Source organism: Festucalex cinctus, chromosome 11 (assembly GCF_051991245.1).
Source record: "Festucalex cinctus isolate MCC-2025b chromosome 11, RoL_Fcin_1.0, whole genome shotgun sequence".
NCBI classification, from domain to species: domain Eukaryota; kingdom Metazoa; phylum Chordata; class Actinopteri; order Syngnathiformes; family Syngnathidae; genus Festucalex; species Festucalex cinctus.
In genome coordinates this window covers 26,858,329-26,873,384 of record NC_135421.1, presented here as the reverse complement: position 1 = coordinate 26,873,384, position 15,056 = coordinate 26,858,329, and the positions used below count along the sequence as shown (strand labels likewise).

Genomic DNA, 15,056 nt, shown 5'->3' with positions numbered 1-15,056 from the left:
CTGCTGCTGCAGTGGAAGCTTGCTGCCCCCTAGTGTCTATTTCGAGGCCTCTGACAGACAATGATCTGAGAGCCACCCTCGGACATTTTCTCTCCGGAAGTCCTCTTATAGGGCCAAATTGGCTACACGGATGTGCAGCGATTTCACTCGACGTCACGTCATGCCGTCATTTTTCATTTCCACAATCAAGTTGTGATAGCCATCTAAAGGCCTCTCGAAATAGACACTAGGGGGCAGTAATGTGACGCGTCGCAAAAGATGAACGGCTTCCGGGTTAAGGAGAAACCAGCTTGCGAAAAACGGTTTAAGGCCACATTTCATTTCCCGATTTGTGCTAAATAAATACATAATAGAACATCGGATAAGGGCTCGTTTCCCGTTTTTCATTTTCATTTTTATTTCAACAAAAAAACGGGAGACGACTCGTTTCCCGTTATTTGTTCATATTGTAATGTCTTGTATTGTCTGTTCATTGTTGTGCGTATTTGAGGGCGTGGCCAACGAAGTAGGATGTGACGTGAGAGAGACCGGAGGGGGGAGTTGAGGAAGTTGGGGCTGAGTTCGGGAGTCTGCGTGGGGAGTGTGTGAGCGTGAGTTGCGGCTAACAGTAACTCGTGTTGATTGTGTTTGTTACCGCTGTTGTTGTTGAATTAAAAGCGATCAGATTGGATCAGTGGCTGCGTGCATTCTTCATCACACGTAGGGGCATTACAATATACATCAAAACAAAAAACGGAAATCGGTTTGTTTTCCGTGTCCTTGCTTCAGAAGGAAAGTACACGGACCCACATAACCGACACTTGTGTGCACCTATATCGAGTATTAACTTGTGTGCTTAGTTCAAATGCAGTACAATATATATATTTTTTTAATGATATGAATACTAACTGGCTTACTGTATGATTATTGAGGTGTTTGCAGGAATGAAATGATATTGAATTTGGTTGAACATCTTGAGGCTTGTTTGGGTATGAAACATCTACTCACCCATAAAAAAAAAAGATCTAATGTGACCTATAACCTGTACAATTCCAAATCTTGTATAGTGGAAATAATAACCATGTGATTGCACAAGTGTGCACACCCTCTCCTATCTAGCAAATCACATTCAAACTCATGTTTTATCGTTCTCGTAGGCGTTCCCCGATGTCTCTGTAGTCACATCTTAGAGCACAAATCCACAAATTGGGATCTCATTGTTCAAAGCTATCAGTCAAAAGAATGAACGATGCCATGGACAAGAGTGAAGACAAGGTTGAGTAAATATAGCATAATAGTAACAGTAGCAAGAACTGGAGGTCTCGAAAAGTGATGAAAGATGAGAATAAAAGTGGTCAGGGAGGCTGCCAAGAGACTGACAGCAAGAAGCTGAAAAAAAAAAATGTCTGGTAAATTTTAGTAGATGTGGCAACTCATACTTAGTTATGTTCTGATGAAACTAAGGCTGGACATTTTTGGCCACAATTCCAAAAGATATTTTTTGACGCAAACAACGCAGTTCATTACCAACTGGTCACAATTTCTGCAGTGCAGCACTGTAGTGGCAGCATCATATTTGGTATTTTTACATTTTACCACCAAGCATTGTGATATTATGTTCATTTATATTTCGGTTAATATTTTTGTTTAAGTTGGTCTTTTTTTTTAAACTTTATTTTATTTAAATTACATAATTTAGTAGCATTTTATTTAATGAGCGAAGTGCGCATTAAGTTTGCGCATGCGCGAGGAAAAAAAAAACAAGGCGAACAACTACCCAATCAATTTGAACGGCGGAGATTAGAGTGGTGACAATCTTTGCGTAACTCTACACTTTAAAGCTAGCAAGTCAACTTCCCCGATGTCAGTAAACCACATGCTATGCATGTTCATAAAAAAACGGCAACTTTCCAGCGGTTGAAACATTTCTATCAGAGCACAATTCAATTTGATCCAATTCATTTTCAATGACAGTTTGGTAGTTTCGCCTTCCCATAATGCACCACGCCGCCACCCATAATACACCTTGACCTCGAGATGCGCACTTCGCTTATTGTTCATTCGATTTATTATGATTAATTTATTTTTCTTGCTTTTTTTTTTGTTTTACCTCATTTAATTCAATCTGTTTTTTTTTATTTTATTTTATTTAATTCTTGTTTTATTTTCTTACACTGCGGGAAATTCAGGTTATATCTGTGAAAATTACATTTCCCAGCATGCACTGCGCAACAACCTGCGGCTCCTGAGTGAGGATGTTTTGCCGTTGGGTGGAAACGAGTTCAAACGGGAATTAGAGTGCCACTTATACTTTAAAACGCACAATCCGGTGTGTAATTGTTCTCTTAATTATATCTTTCAAAACGTTAGCATGTGCATGTAGGCCAAGAAGATACACGTTAAGAGCTCAAGGTGGCGTTGTCAGCATGACGACCGAGCCAAAGGAATTTACGTTTGCCACAGTTGTCTTCAACTAACATACTTGAAAAGATGTACAAAGTAAACATTTCGTGATTTAAAAGTCGATCAATTATTGTGCTATATTCTGGGTCCCTTTTTTTTTTTTTAACCTATAATGTTTGTTATAATGCAAATATCAAACATATATATTGTTCAATCATTTTGATTGATGCTGAATTCTCAACTTTTCGGCTTTGTTTACAAGGTACCTTGTGGAAATGAGCTGCTCACATTTAATGGCAACTGCATTAATACTCAAAAACAAAAATATTACCAAAAAAATAGTAAGTCTTGGCAGTACTTTCAATCTTCATGTGTTAATCATTGTGTGTACTGTTACTTTTAAGTGCTAACCTCTGACATGTGGACATGCCTGGTCGAATAATAATTCTTTGGATGGATTTACATGGCCAGTCCAATTGTAAGATCCCAGTTCTGATTTAAAACTTTAATCCATTTTTTTTTTTGTCTGTCTATTTCCATGTAGATCTCAACGGCCACATCTGATATGGCGGTGTTGATCCTGGCAAAACACGAGGCCCCACCCCACCAATGCACCCAAATTGCTTGTAAGTAACTCCACAAGCAGCGGAAGTAAACATTAATACGTAAATGCATATTTAGACCACATCATTGTCTATTTTTCCACTGTAGTTTTCTTTCTAGCAGGTGTTTTTCCAATGTGTGTTTATTTGAGTTGTTTGTGCCATAGTGGATGTACTCATATCTCAGTTGTGCAGCAAAACAAATCCACATTGTGTCAATTGAACCATGGCAGCGTACATTATTTCCAGCCTTAATGTTTAACAACACATAATGTATATCATTTATTCTTGCACAATTTTAAAGCCTCTATGTCTATTTGCTGCAATCGCATGTGCATGGCATCGAAACATGTTTCTTCTGTCGGTCACAGGAAATGTTTAGAGAGGTGCGGTTTGATGAGAAACAGATAAGCTTAATAAGCAAGCTAATGGGACAATTACTTCTCAAACCGCCGACAGCACTCACTCGCACACGCACACACATATACACGGGCTTAGCTTATCTCCTGGACCTTTTTAATCTGACAGAATTTGGCCGGGAGCTCATAAAGCTCTTGCGGGTGTACCGCTTTTCCGCGTTAGCGAGAAAGAAAGAAGGAAAGAAAAAAAAAAAAAAAAAAAAAGAGTCCAGTGCCGCCCCGAAAATGATGAATGAGTCTCGCTTATTGAGAAGGGGTCAGAGCAGCCATTTTAATTTGGGCAAATTGCAGGTTTTCATCAAGCAAACCGCCTCTTATATTGAACACCTGATCCCCGACGCATACACACGCAAGCTGCCTATTACGTCTCATGCTGCAGATGTTCTGGTCATGTCATTTTTTATTTTTTTTATTTTTTTTAACGATAGGCTGTTTAATGCGTGATGTACAGCCCCGCATCTGTTCCTTGCTAGTGATGGAAAACCCATGAGTCAACGATTTAGACAGCTCGCTTTTTATTGTCCCAGACTTCCTTTTGTTAAGGCGAAACTCAACCTTTTTGTCCCAAATAAAGTAGGTCAGCTTGTACTGTAGCACATGCTTGGTGGGACACTATGGAATTGAAGTGTCTTATATAGAAGACTTCACATTCAACTTTATGCACTTTTTTTTTTTTTTTTTTTTTGCCTTAGGTATGAAGACGTTTCCTTGATCATCAATAGAGGAAATTACGTTCATAGCGGTGAATTATTAGATATTTTATAGAGTTGGGCGACACAAACAAAATTTCAATTTTTTTCAGTCATTCTGGACGACTGCGATATTAATCAAAGTAGTAAATCCAACAAACATTTTCATTACAGGTTTCATTTATTCAAAAATAAATCATGTGCAAAATGTCCAGACAATAACAATGTACACCAATTTTAAATAAGTTTTAACACAAACTTAATATTAATAGCTTATGCAAAAATGTTGTATTTAATAATAACAATAATAATAATAATAATAATAAATATTTTTCAATTAATGTATAATTTATAATACATTTATGATATGTTGTTCCGATACCGTTTTGTGGCCCCTGATACCCAGCTTTGCAGTATCGGCCGATACCGATACCATACCGATACTTAAGGGTTACTTTTCCTCAGCATGAAAAAGCTGTCCTGCCATTGGTTCAGAGCATTCAAGGGCCAATAGGACATCTTGGATCGGCATGCAGTGAGCATGTCACATATCAGTGAATGTCGTGCACGAGCAAGACGCAAGATGCTGCATCCAAAATCCTATATTAGCGTTGGAGTTAATGGTATCGGCATGTTACTTGTACTTGTACTCACCGATACCGATACCAAAGTTTTAATGCAGTATCGGCGCCTCTGGCGATACCAGTATCGGTATCGGAACAACACTACAACACAACACCTCAATTTAGCAAATTTTTAGCGATTCAATTTTTAAAGTGGCGATTAATCGAATTAATTCGATTTATTGCCCAGCCTTAGTTTTTAACCATTATCTTGACTCCTATTTCCATGCCAGAGTCATATAGATTATCTAACGGCAGTAACGTAAAGATTTATGCGAGCTTAAAGCAATACAACACTTATTAATCATTTTCCTGTGTTGGATTAGGCATTGTGTACAAAGAATAAAAGTGCAAATATCTTTGGCATCTTATTCTGAATTTGGGTTTCAACCGATTTAAGTGTCTGAATTCGATGGTACGGTGTGGGACACGCCATGTTCCTGGTCACGTTAGTGTGATGATGTGTCCTCTGCGTAACCGGAAGCCGTCTTTGTTCATTTCAATGGGAATTTGCCGACATAATGAGCGAGAAAAAGACGTCTTGGATCCCAAATACTGTTCACGGTAAAGTCTTCAACAGGTCCGGAATTCTCACATTAGTTGGAATGCGCCGTTGCCTGTCACGAACCAACGCTAACGCAGTAGTGAGGCCATGATTACCGTAAATAAAGGGTGTTTCAAAGGTCACTCTGTATGTCCTTTTTTTTTTTTTCCCATTTCATTTCAAGTGTCATTATGGCCAGCACGACGCCCTCAGCATTTGACAACTTCGTGTTTGCAGCTTTTGGAAGTAAAACAATGCCGTTCGTTTGCTCAGCGCTTGCTAATGGACTTTGGCGCAGCGTTATAAAATAAGCGGTATAAGAAAATGGATGGATGGATTTTTGACAACAGACATCAGTCAGACTCGGTTCAGCATAAACATTATTTGTTGTGTCAGTCATCTAATAACGTTCCATACATTATCCAAGGTTGTCTGCAGTTGGTGTCTTAAACGCCAAGTGGCTGTGGTTGCTCTTCATCGTGTCGACTCGATCTTCACTTCTCTTTCAACAAAGTCTGGTTTGAAGTGGATTTTTTTGTTTTGTTTTTGTTTTGATGGACAGTTCTGGTGGTAAATGGGGATTCATTGTTGTTTTCACATTGAGGTGGCTATTTGACAATCTCACTAGGGCTGGGTATTGCCGCCAACCTCACGATACGATACGTATCACGATACAGGGGTCACGATATGATGCGTATCGCGATACATATACATGATCTTAAAGGCGATACGTATCCCGATATTTTACATTAATTTTCTCACATTTTATAAGAAGAGTCATATGTATACCTAAAGGATGTTTATTATGCTGGATGACAAAAATCTTTTTGTTAGTAGGTCTTCTGGTTTATCACCAAGTGGCATGCCTGGTCTAAATGTGTACGCACCGCAGAGCAAGGAACAGTTTTCACAGACACACCAGTGAAATTTACCAATAGGCATGAGCCGATATGAGCAAAAATATCAAAGTATTAAAATTACAGCTCTAAAATGTGCTTATTTGAAATATTTGGGGAAATAAAAACAGCATTTTTTCATGTAACACATTCTATTTCGTTTTTTAAACAAAATAGAGGAAAATTGGTGCATTAAGATACGTGCCAGTAAATAAATGTTGATATTCTTCCTCTGCTTTAATTTTTCTTAGCCAAGACACAGTGTCCAATCACTGGTGAGCTATTTTTGCATTCATTGAAGGCAACGAACTTTGAACTTTTTAGGTACACAATGCAAGCTGCAAAGGCAAACATTAACTTCCTATTTAAAGTTAATGAGCAATATCGATTCTGACGCCCGTGTATCGATACGTGTATTGTAATGAGGCCCGCAACGATATATTGCCGTATCGATTTTTTTGAGCATACCCCTTAAATCTCACCATGTTAAAAAAAAAAAAAAATCTGTGGCGCATGTGACACAATGTTTTCCCGCGGATTAAATGTAGTCAAAGAATAACAGCAGCCGGTTGAATTTATTTGAGACGTTGAACCGTAAATTCAAGGAGAACAAGTTGGATGAAGGAATCACCAGCGCCAGAGTGACTTCCAGGGGGTTTCAATAATTGCACGACTAATCAAAACTCGAGGGCAGCTTTCAAGCAAACGCGAATGACGCACAAAGCCTCATGGCGGGCGGAGGGAGGCCGCACATCGGAAGAGTCCTTGACGAGGAGAAATTGAAGTGGCCCTGCGCCGCAAAACAAGGATGAAGTGCGCGAGGCGGCGTCGAGGAGGTCTCACTTCTTTAATTAAAACAACCATGATGAGCTACTTGAGGATTTCGACTGTTATTCATGCCTGCGTTTTAATTTCGTATTACGAGAACTATAAAACAAAGCAAGCCGTGTTTATCGCGAGCGCCTCACCCTAAACTCCTCCGAGTCTGTTTTTGTTCCACTTATGCCTGGAATCAACGCCTTGTGTCTCAACTTGACGCAAATGCACTTCCACAGCTCCCCAGAAAATGATAAATTACTGCCAGACTAAAAACTTTATCGCACTCACCTTGACTTAATTGTAGAGGCAGATTTTCCATGTAACATTTTAATGCATTTCTTGACAAAGAACTCGTCAAATTATGGTGATGATGCTGGAATGGTATTATCTTTACTTTTCAAAGTAATGCAGCCACTAGTGGCAAGCACCAAATGGCACATTATCATAAATTCGTAATTCTTAACTCATTCACTCGCCGCCATTTTCACATTTCGCAATCCCGTTCGCTCCCGGCTGTTCTACTGGATTTCGACTGATTTTGCAAGGCCCACAGAATATTGTGTTTTATTGCTATAAAAGCATGGAACCTATCAAAATAAAGATTAAAGTCTCTTCTTTCATCAGGAAGAAAAAGTATGTTTCTACCCGTTTCCGTTTTGCAGCAATTAACATTAGAAGAGAGCTAAGTGTCATCAGTTTTCACAAATCTATTTAAAATTGTAAATAATTGAGCTTTTTTTTCTACATGGCCCTGGTTGATCTCCTTTGCTCTGCTGCCACCTGCTGGCCGTTTGTGTAATAACTACCATTTCTGCAACCGTTCTGTATGCTCTAGCATAAAAAAAAAAAAAAACTCCCCAAAAAACGTATCAATATGTCTTTGGGACACTTAGTACATAAAAAAAAAACGTATTTACACGTTATTGGGAGCAAATGAGTTCATCTTTAACAATGTATTCATCACGGAAATCTTACCTAACTAAAATCCCCAAAAAACAAAAAAACAAAAAAAAAACTTGTTATTTTTCAGGATCAGCACTTTATTTTAAACACCGAGTATGCAGTTTCAGGATAGAGCATATATATATTTTTTTCCTAATCCTATTAAATTTGGGGGCACTGAATCTGTATTTTGATGAGGTGGCTCAAAAACAATGATGACTTAACTTCCTTGGCGGAATTAATATGAGAAAGTGACGACACCGCAACAACAAAAGGTCTTGAGGACTTCATCGACTCATCTTGTGGCATGAACTGTACTCGTTTGTTGTACTGTATCTCATTAAATGGGGTACACACACTTAATATGTCATGGCCTGGGTCGCATGCGCCAGAGTTCATGACCTAAAAAAGTTTAACAACAGGTCAGATTTTTTAAATTTGACAAGTACCAGACATGATGAGAAAAAGAAAAAAAAATCACAAGTGTGTACTTGCATCTCTGATAGGCATATATGTCAGATTCGGACAGTATGAGCAAAAATATCACAATATTAAAATTGGATTTCTGATTTTATTTTTAAACAAAATATAGACTATTTGGTACAGAAGAAACATTACCATGTTAACTTTAATTAACACTCCTCCTCTGTTTAAGTTCTTAGTAAATCACAGTGTCCCTTCACTGGTGAGCTATTTTTAGAGCAGCCCCTGTGGGCTATTCATGTTGTTCTTGGGGCTAACTAGTATCTGCTGGCATCGTTTTTTTTCTTTTTTTCTTTTAGAAGAAGCCACATTAATGAACAGAGCAAAATTCATCCGCATTTGCACAATGTCTCTTTCGTCTTGCTACCTCCCTCCTCCTTTTCAAATTTATTGCTCACGCCTCCCCTCTCTGCTCAACAAAAGGAGAAAAAAAGTTAGTCAATTAAAACTCATTCACTGCCAGTCATTATAGAAAATTTTTACATTTCCAATACTCACGTGATATTACATTCAATAATTATATATAAACCGAATCTACCAAATAACAGAATAGACTCCCTACTTTTTGTCCCGTCCCGTTTTTTTATAATTGACAGCAGAAAAATGTAGGTTTGCCAAAATACAGCCATTTCTCCCATGGACTCTGAAACGGTGTTTATTTCCTATAAAATGGGGCAATGATGTCATCTACCGGTGGTTGGGCATCAGTAAAGTTGTTTCCAAGTTTGATATTTACAGTGGAGCATGCTCAGATTCGCCCCCATTTAGCACCGCTCTAAAAAATACAATTGACAAGTATACTTGTCAAAGGCAGTGAATGAGTTAATTAACTTCAAAAAGTTGTCTCCTTTACGCAACACTTCAAGCACTGCACCCAATCATATTGTTCTCTGCAATGCTTAGGAGTCCACAAAAAAAAAGAAAAAAGAAGAGCTCATTATCAGTGACAGCCAGTAGTAGCCATAATCGAAACCAGTAATCGGCCGAGGCCTAGTCTCTTATAGTGTGTGCTAGGGGTGTGAATTGCCTAGTACCTGACGATTCGATTCGTATCACGATTCACAGGTCACGATTCGATTCGATACCGATTAATCCCGATACGAATTTATAAGTCGATTGTTGCGATTTTTTTTCATTCAAATTTAGAAAATACTAATCAGTAAGCTTGTAGAGTGTAAGATTTATATGAAAATGTATTATTTATTTATCTGCAATTTCAGTCTTATAGAGGTTGTAATCTGTTTCATGTTTGAACAGCATTAAAATAAAATATTAAGGCTTAATGTTCCGTTCATATAACATTCTTCCATGCTCAAGGTGTGAATCCTAACCCGAAGTCAGACGTTTTGTTGAATATTTTTCCATTAAAAATGGAAGTTTAAAAATCGATTCACACAAAAAAAAAAAAAAAAGGCAATGATGATAAGACGTTGAATCCGTTGAATCCGAATACCGAATGAACAATTCTGAGCTCTTTTAAAAAAAATAAAATAAAAAAAAAATAAAAAAAAAAAAAATCGATTTTTTTTTTTTATTGAATCGATTCGAGAATCGCGCGATGTAGTATCGCGATATATCGCCGAATCGATTTTTTTTTAACACCCCTAGTGTGTGCCATGTGGTGTACCCGGGATGACCAACACAGCACATCACACACTTAACCATAATCATAAAGTGTCCTGTCTAAAATTGTTTATCTGGTACTTTACCAACACTGACCTGTGGGAGGCAGCATTGTGCTGCGGGCCAGACAAACTGTGAGAAAAATACTGTGCAAAGAAGATGGAGTTGTAGTACAGTACATAGAACTTTTAATACACCCGACGACATAGGATAACAAATCAGGATCATTTTTTAGAGACATCTGACAATTGGGGCTTTACTGACTTTGATTGGAAGATGGGAAAAATGCTAAAAATTCAGCCCAATTATCTGTATTACGTGTGAGGTTTACATAATACTAAAAAAAAAGCTACACATTTCTTGTTGCCATTATTGAAATGTACTATGACAGCGAACCGAGTGGCCACTGGCCAGTGTCCTGGTTGATGTAATTGCAGAGCAAAGCAGTCGCCAACATAACACAAAATAATTGCTCGTTACAGCGTTTGGCTCTTGTGTCATTAATGGCGCCGTCCATTCCAAGCCAAAGTCCGATTATAAAGAAACCCACAGTGTCCGGGTGCATGAGCAGTCAATTACATACAATAAGGCCGTTTTGTGGAATTTCAACCAAAGTGCTTATGCCTCTGATTCATACGGAGCCCCTAAGGTGACATGGTAGGCGAAAAAAACAACTTTGCGTTCCCTCGCAAAGATCGCGAGGGAACGCAAAGTTGTTTTTTTCGCCTACCATGTAACCTTAGCTGCACCGTAAACACTTCCGGGTCATCTTCCATGCGAACAAAAGCGACGAAGATGGAACGTTGATAAACATGAAACAAAACAGTGGGAAAGCTTTCCCAAAGCGACTAGGATGGAGCATGTATTTTTTTCGACTGCTTTGTTTACACGTCGCTTTTGTTCACATGGAAGATGACCCGGAAGTGTTTACGGCGCAACGAAGGTGACATGGTAGGCGAAAAAAACATCTTTGCGTTCCCTCGCAAAACAACTTTGCGTTCCCTCGCAAAGTTGTTTTGCGAGGGAACGCAATCTTTACGAGGGAACGCAATCTTTGCGTCCCCTCGCAATCTTTGCGAGAGAACGCAAAGTTGTTTTGCGAGGGAACGCAATCTTTACGAGGGAACGCAATCTTTGCGTCCCCTCGCAATCTTTGCGAGAGAACGCAAAGTTTTTTGCGAGGGCACGCAATCCTAGGGGCTCCGTAGATTCAGGAGATGGTGTTAAGCAAAATGATTGATGCTTTTGGGCGGACATCTTATCACCGGAGGAGAAAGACGGATGACACGAAACAGCGAAGGGGCAGGAAGGAGGCAGCGTCGTCCGGACGACTGATGGAAGTGTTTGTCATCGCAGGATGGGATAGCGGCAGGGAGGAGAGTTCAGGGAAAGGCATAATCATGACAGAATGCCGGGAGCGTAATCGAAGCGTGGGTCGTGTTTACCCACAGGTGTGGCGGCAGCGAGTCGCCGGCAACGGCCATAGAGTCTGAAGGGTGACAGAGGACTGAAGGGTCACTCTTGTTTGCTGGGGGAAAAGGAGGAGATTGAGAGCTATTGATGTGTAGACGGAGGAGAAAAGATGAAGTGAGACAGGCCGAGATGGAGAGTTAGGCCTTCTGGCTCCGAAAAAGACGGAAGGGTGATGAGGCAAAGGGAGAGCAGAAATAATCAGAGCCTGAGAGCAAGAAAGGCTCAGGAGGAAGAGGTCATGTGAGCAGTAATCTAAAGAGAATACCAAGTCCACAGATGCAGAAAACATAAGAAAGTCTTTCTGCGGCCTTATTGAGAAGAGTTATTCTTCGGGGACAAGTGCCGGAAGACACTCGGATGATTTATCTGTTCTCTGCAAAGGGAGATGCACTCCGAGGGGGGAAGCTCGAGATGACTCCGCGAGGAATCGATAGAGAGAGACATATCATCTGCAAAACCTCTGTCAGACCGGACCTGTCTATTGCTGACGTATGGACTTCAGCCACAGTGACTCATGTCCCTCTTCTAATGGTCTCCAACTTCAGATGACCGCCAGTAATAATTGGCTGGATCATCAACATTGAAAGGTTGTGGAAACATGACTGATTTGGTTTGTTAGTGCATTTCTCAATGAAGACGAAGCGTTGTGTATTGTGCTTTGTGTAAAGTTGGGTTTACGCGAAGAAGGAAGTCTGTTTCAAGCCCAGTTTCTACTCACGTGACTGTTAAAAGGCAGAACAAGGAGCGATTGTCGTTTGTACAGCAATTGGATATTTGTTCTGCTACAAACCGTGTTTAGGCAACGTCTAAAATGTGAAAGGTCCTACACATGACAAGGGATAATCGGTAAATGTGTGCTTCCTGCTCTAGTAGTGTTTTTGTATATTTGAGACTCACCACACGCACTTATCGATATAAGTACACCCCAGATTCTTGTCTGTAGGCACACCCAATGTGGCGGCCATGTTGGCCAAATCATTAGGTACACCTCAGATTCTTTTCTGTAGGCTTCCCAAAGTAGATGGTCATATTGGCCAAACCATTAGGTACACCCCAGATTCTTGTCTGCAGGCAGACCCAATGTGGCGGCCATGTTGGCCAAAACTTTAGGTACACCTCAGATTCTTGTCTGTAGGCACACCCAATGTGGCGGCCATGATGGCCAAAACATTAGGTACACCTCAGATTCTTGTCTGTAGGCTTCCCAATGTAGATGGTTGTATTTGCCAAAACATTAGGTATCCCCCATATTCTTCTCTGTAGACTCCGCCAATGAGGCGGCCATGTTGGCCAAATCATTAGGTACACCTCAGAATCTTGTCTGTAGGCTTCCCAAAGTAGATGGTCATATTGGCCAAACCATTAGGTACACCCCAAATTCGTGTCTGTAGGTGCCCCCAATGTGGCGGCCATGTTGGCCAAAACATTAGGTACACCTCAGATTCTTTTCTGTAGGCTTCCTAAAGTAGATGGTCTTATTGGCCAAACCATTAGGTACACTCCAGATTCTTGTCTGTAGGCACACCCAATGTGGCGGCCATGTTGGGCAAAACATTAGGTACACCTCAGATTCTTGTCTGTAGGCACACCCAATGTAGATGGTTGTATTGGCCAAACCATTAGGTACACCCCAGATTCTTGTCTGTAGGCACACCCAATGTGGCGGCCATGTTGGCCAAAACATTAGGTACACCTCAGATTCTTGTCTGTAGGCTTCCTAAAGTAGATGGTCCTATTGGCCAAACCATTAGGTACACCCCAGATTCTTGTCTGTAGGCACCTCCAATACGGTGGCCTTCTTTGGCCAAAACTTTTTAGGTACAACTTGGATACTTGTCTGTAGGCATCCCTAATGCGGTTGTCCACCTTGCAAGAGAATTTCCATGGGAATTTTCTAGTTTATTGACGCTGTACTGTGAGAACTAATGATGCTGTATGAGTAATTCTGTCCCACCTGTAGTATTTTTAATTGGACAGGTTGTCACTTTTCTGAATGTTCTAAAAAACCTGCTTCCATGTCACTATTAATTATGCTTAAAAATGCTTCCCATAGTTGCGCCTGAATGTGGATAGAAGTCAACTTCCCATAAGTGACATCAACTTCTTTAGACTAGTAATTGTAGATCAGTGGTGTCCAAACTTGGTCCTCGAGGGTCGGAGTCCTGCAGGTATTGGACACCACTGTTGTACATTAGATGATGCTGTATCAACAGGCAGCTTTGGTTGCAGCCAAGTAGTGCACTCAATTTTGTCTCATACACAATCCACAGAAACCTATCAAGTATTGTTATTATATTGACATGTCCAATACATCAATCAATATCGGATTTTACTTGATTTACCAAATGTCCATTGTATTCAGCGTCTCTTATAGCCATGCTCATCACGTATCATTATTGATGATTTCTTCTCTTCTTTCCTGGGTTCTTGCTCATGGCCATGTCATAGAGGGGTGACATCTTGAAAACGTGAAACGGATGAGCTGGAAACTACGGAGAAGAAATTGCTGAGTCACTTTAAGTTGAAGGGAACATGGAAGGTGAGACGTGGGTGAATGCAAGCGTCAAAGGGGAGGGTGAAGGTTGGAGGAGAGTGATAGATTAAGAGGGGAAAGGGAGATGGAGCATGGAAACATGGGGAAGTTTTATACAAAATGTACTTTATGTGTCACGGCGAGGCTTGTTAGTGGTGTTAAACCTCAAAACATTCCGGACAACTAGATGAAGAAAGTGCCTGGCTTTCACAAGGCTGGCGATAATTGTTAGCAGGTTTCATTCATTGTTGGTGTTTCCCTTTTAAAGATTTGTTGACAATAGTCAAGGTGTGCGCTTTTATTTGGAGAAGTACAATAAATCAACAACAACAAAAAAAAAACACTCCCGAAGTTAATGGAATAGGAATGATGAAAACATCAACAAGCTTCACAAGGCGACCATGTTGTTTGAATTGAACAAGTTTTAGCCTTTTGGAATGAGTTCTTGAAGGTTCGACAACATTCATTGACTTAGGTTAAAACAATATGTTCACGGCAAAAGCTGAACTAAAAACACAATTACATAAACTCAACTCAACTCAACTTTATTTATAAAGAGAGGCCAGGATAGGGGTTATGTGTTCCCTCTTCCGGGCACCAGTAAGGAGACGAGCAGTAGCATTAAACCACTGCAACACATTTGCACAGTATAATGATATCCAATATGAGTTATATCAGGGGGTCATAATGTTTTCATATGACTAATTGGGGCTAATGAGAGACAGAGCTTATTATTATTATGTAGATCAGTGGTAGGCAACCCTGTTCCTCGAGAGCCACTGTCCCGCCTGTTTTTCCCATGTCTCCTTCCTCCAACACAGCTGACTCATATTATCAGCTCATCAGCAAGCAGCTGCAGGCGTCTGATAGCGATCCTGTTAATCAAATCAACTGTGTTGGTGGAGGGAGACTTGGAAGGCAAGCAGGACCAGGGTTCCTTACCCCTGATGAAAGAAAGTTGTTTTTTTGTTGTTGTTGTTTTTTTTGTATAGCGCTTTTCACAGACAGAAAGTCACAAGTATGTCGAG

At 40.1% G+C, this 15,056-nt stretch overlaps 1 long non-coding RNA gene across 1 annotated transcript in view; it reads left to right on the top strand.

Annotated features, from left to right (window-relative positions):
• The first annotated feature begins 2,196 nt into the window (after positions 1 to 2,196).
• LOC144030643 (uncharacterized) overlaps positions 2,197 to 15,056 on the top strand; it is a 94,178-nt gene continuing 81,318 nt past the window's right edge. Inside the window, exons 1-3 of the long non-coding RNA XR_013287310.1 lie at positions 2,197 to 2,308; positions 2,927 to 3,008; positions 13,944 to 14,034. This is a non-coding gene — a long non-coding RNA (uncharacterized LOC144030643). The remainder of the gene's footprint in view (positions 2,309 to 2,926; positions 3,009 to 13,943; positions 14,035 to 15,056) is intronic.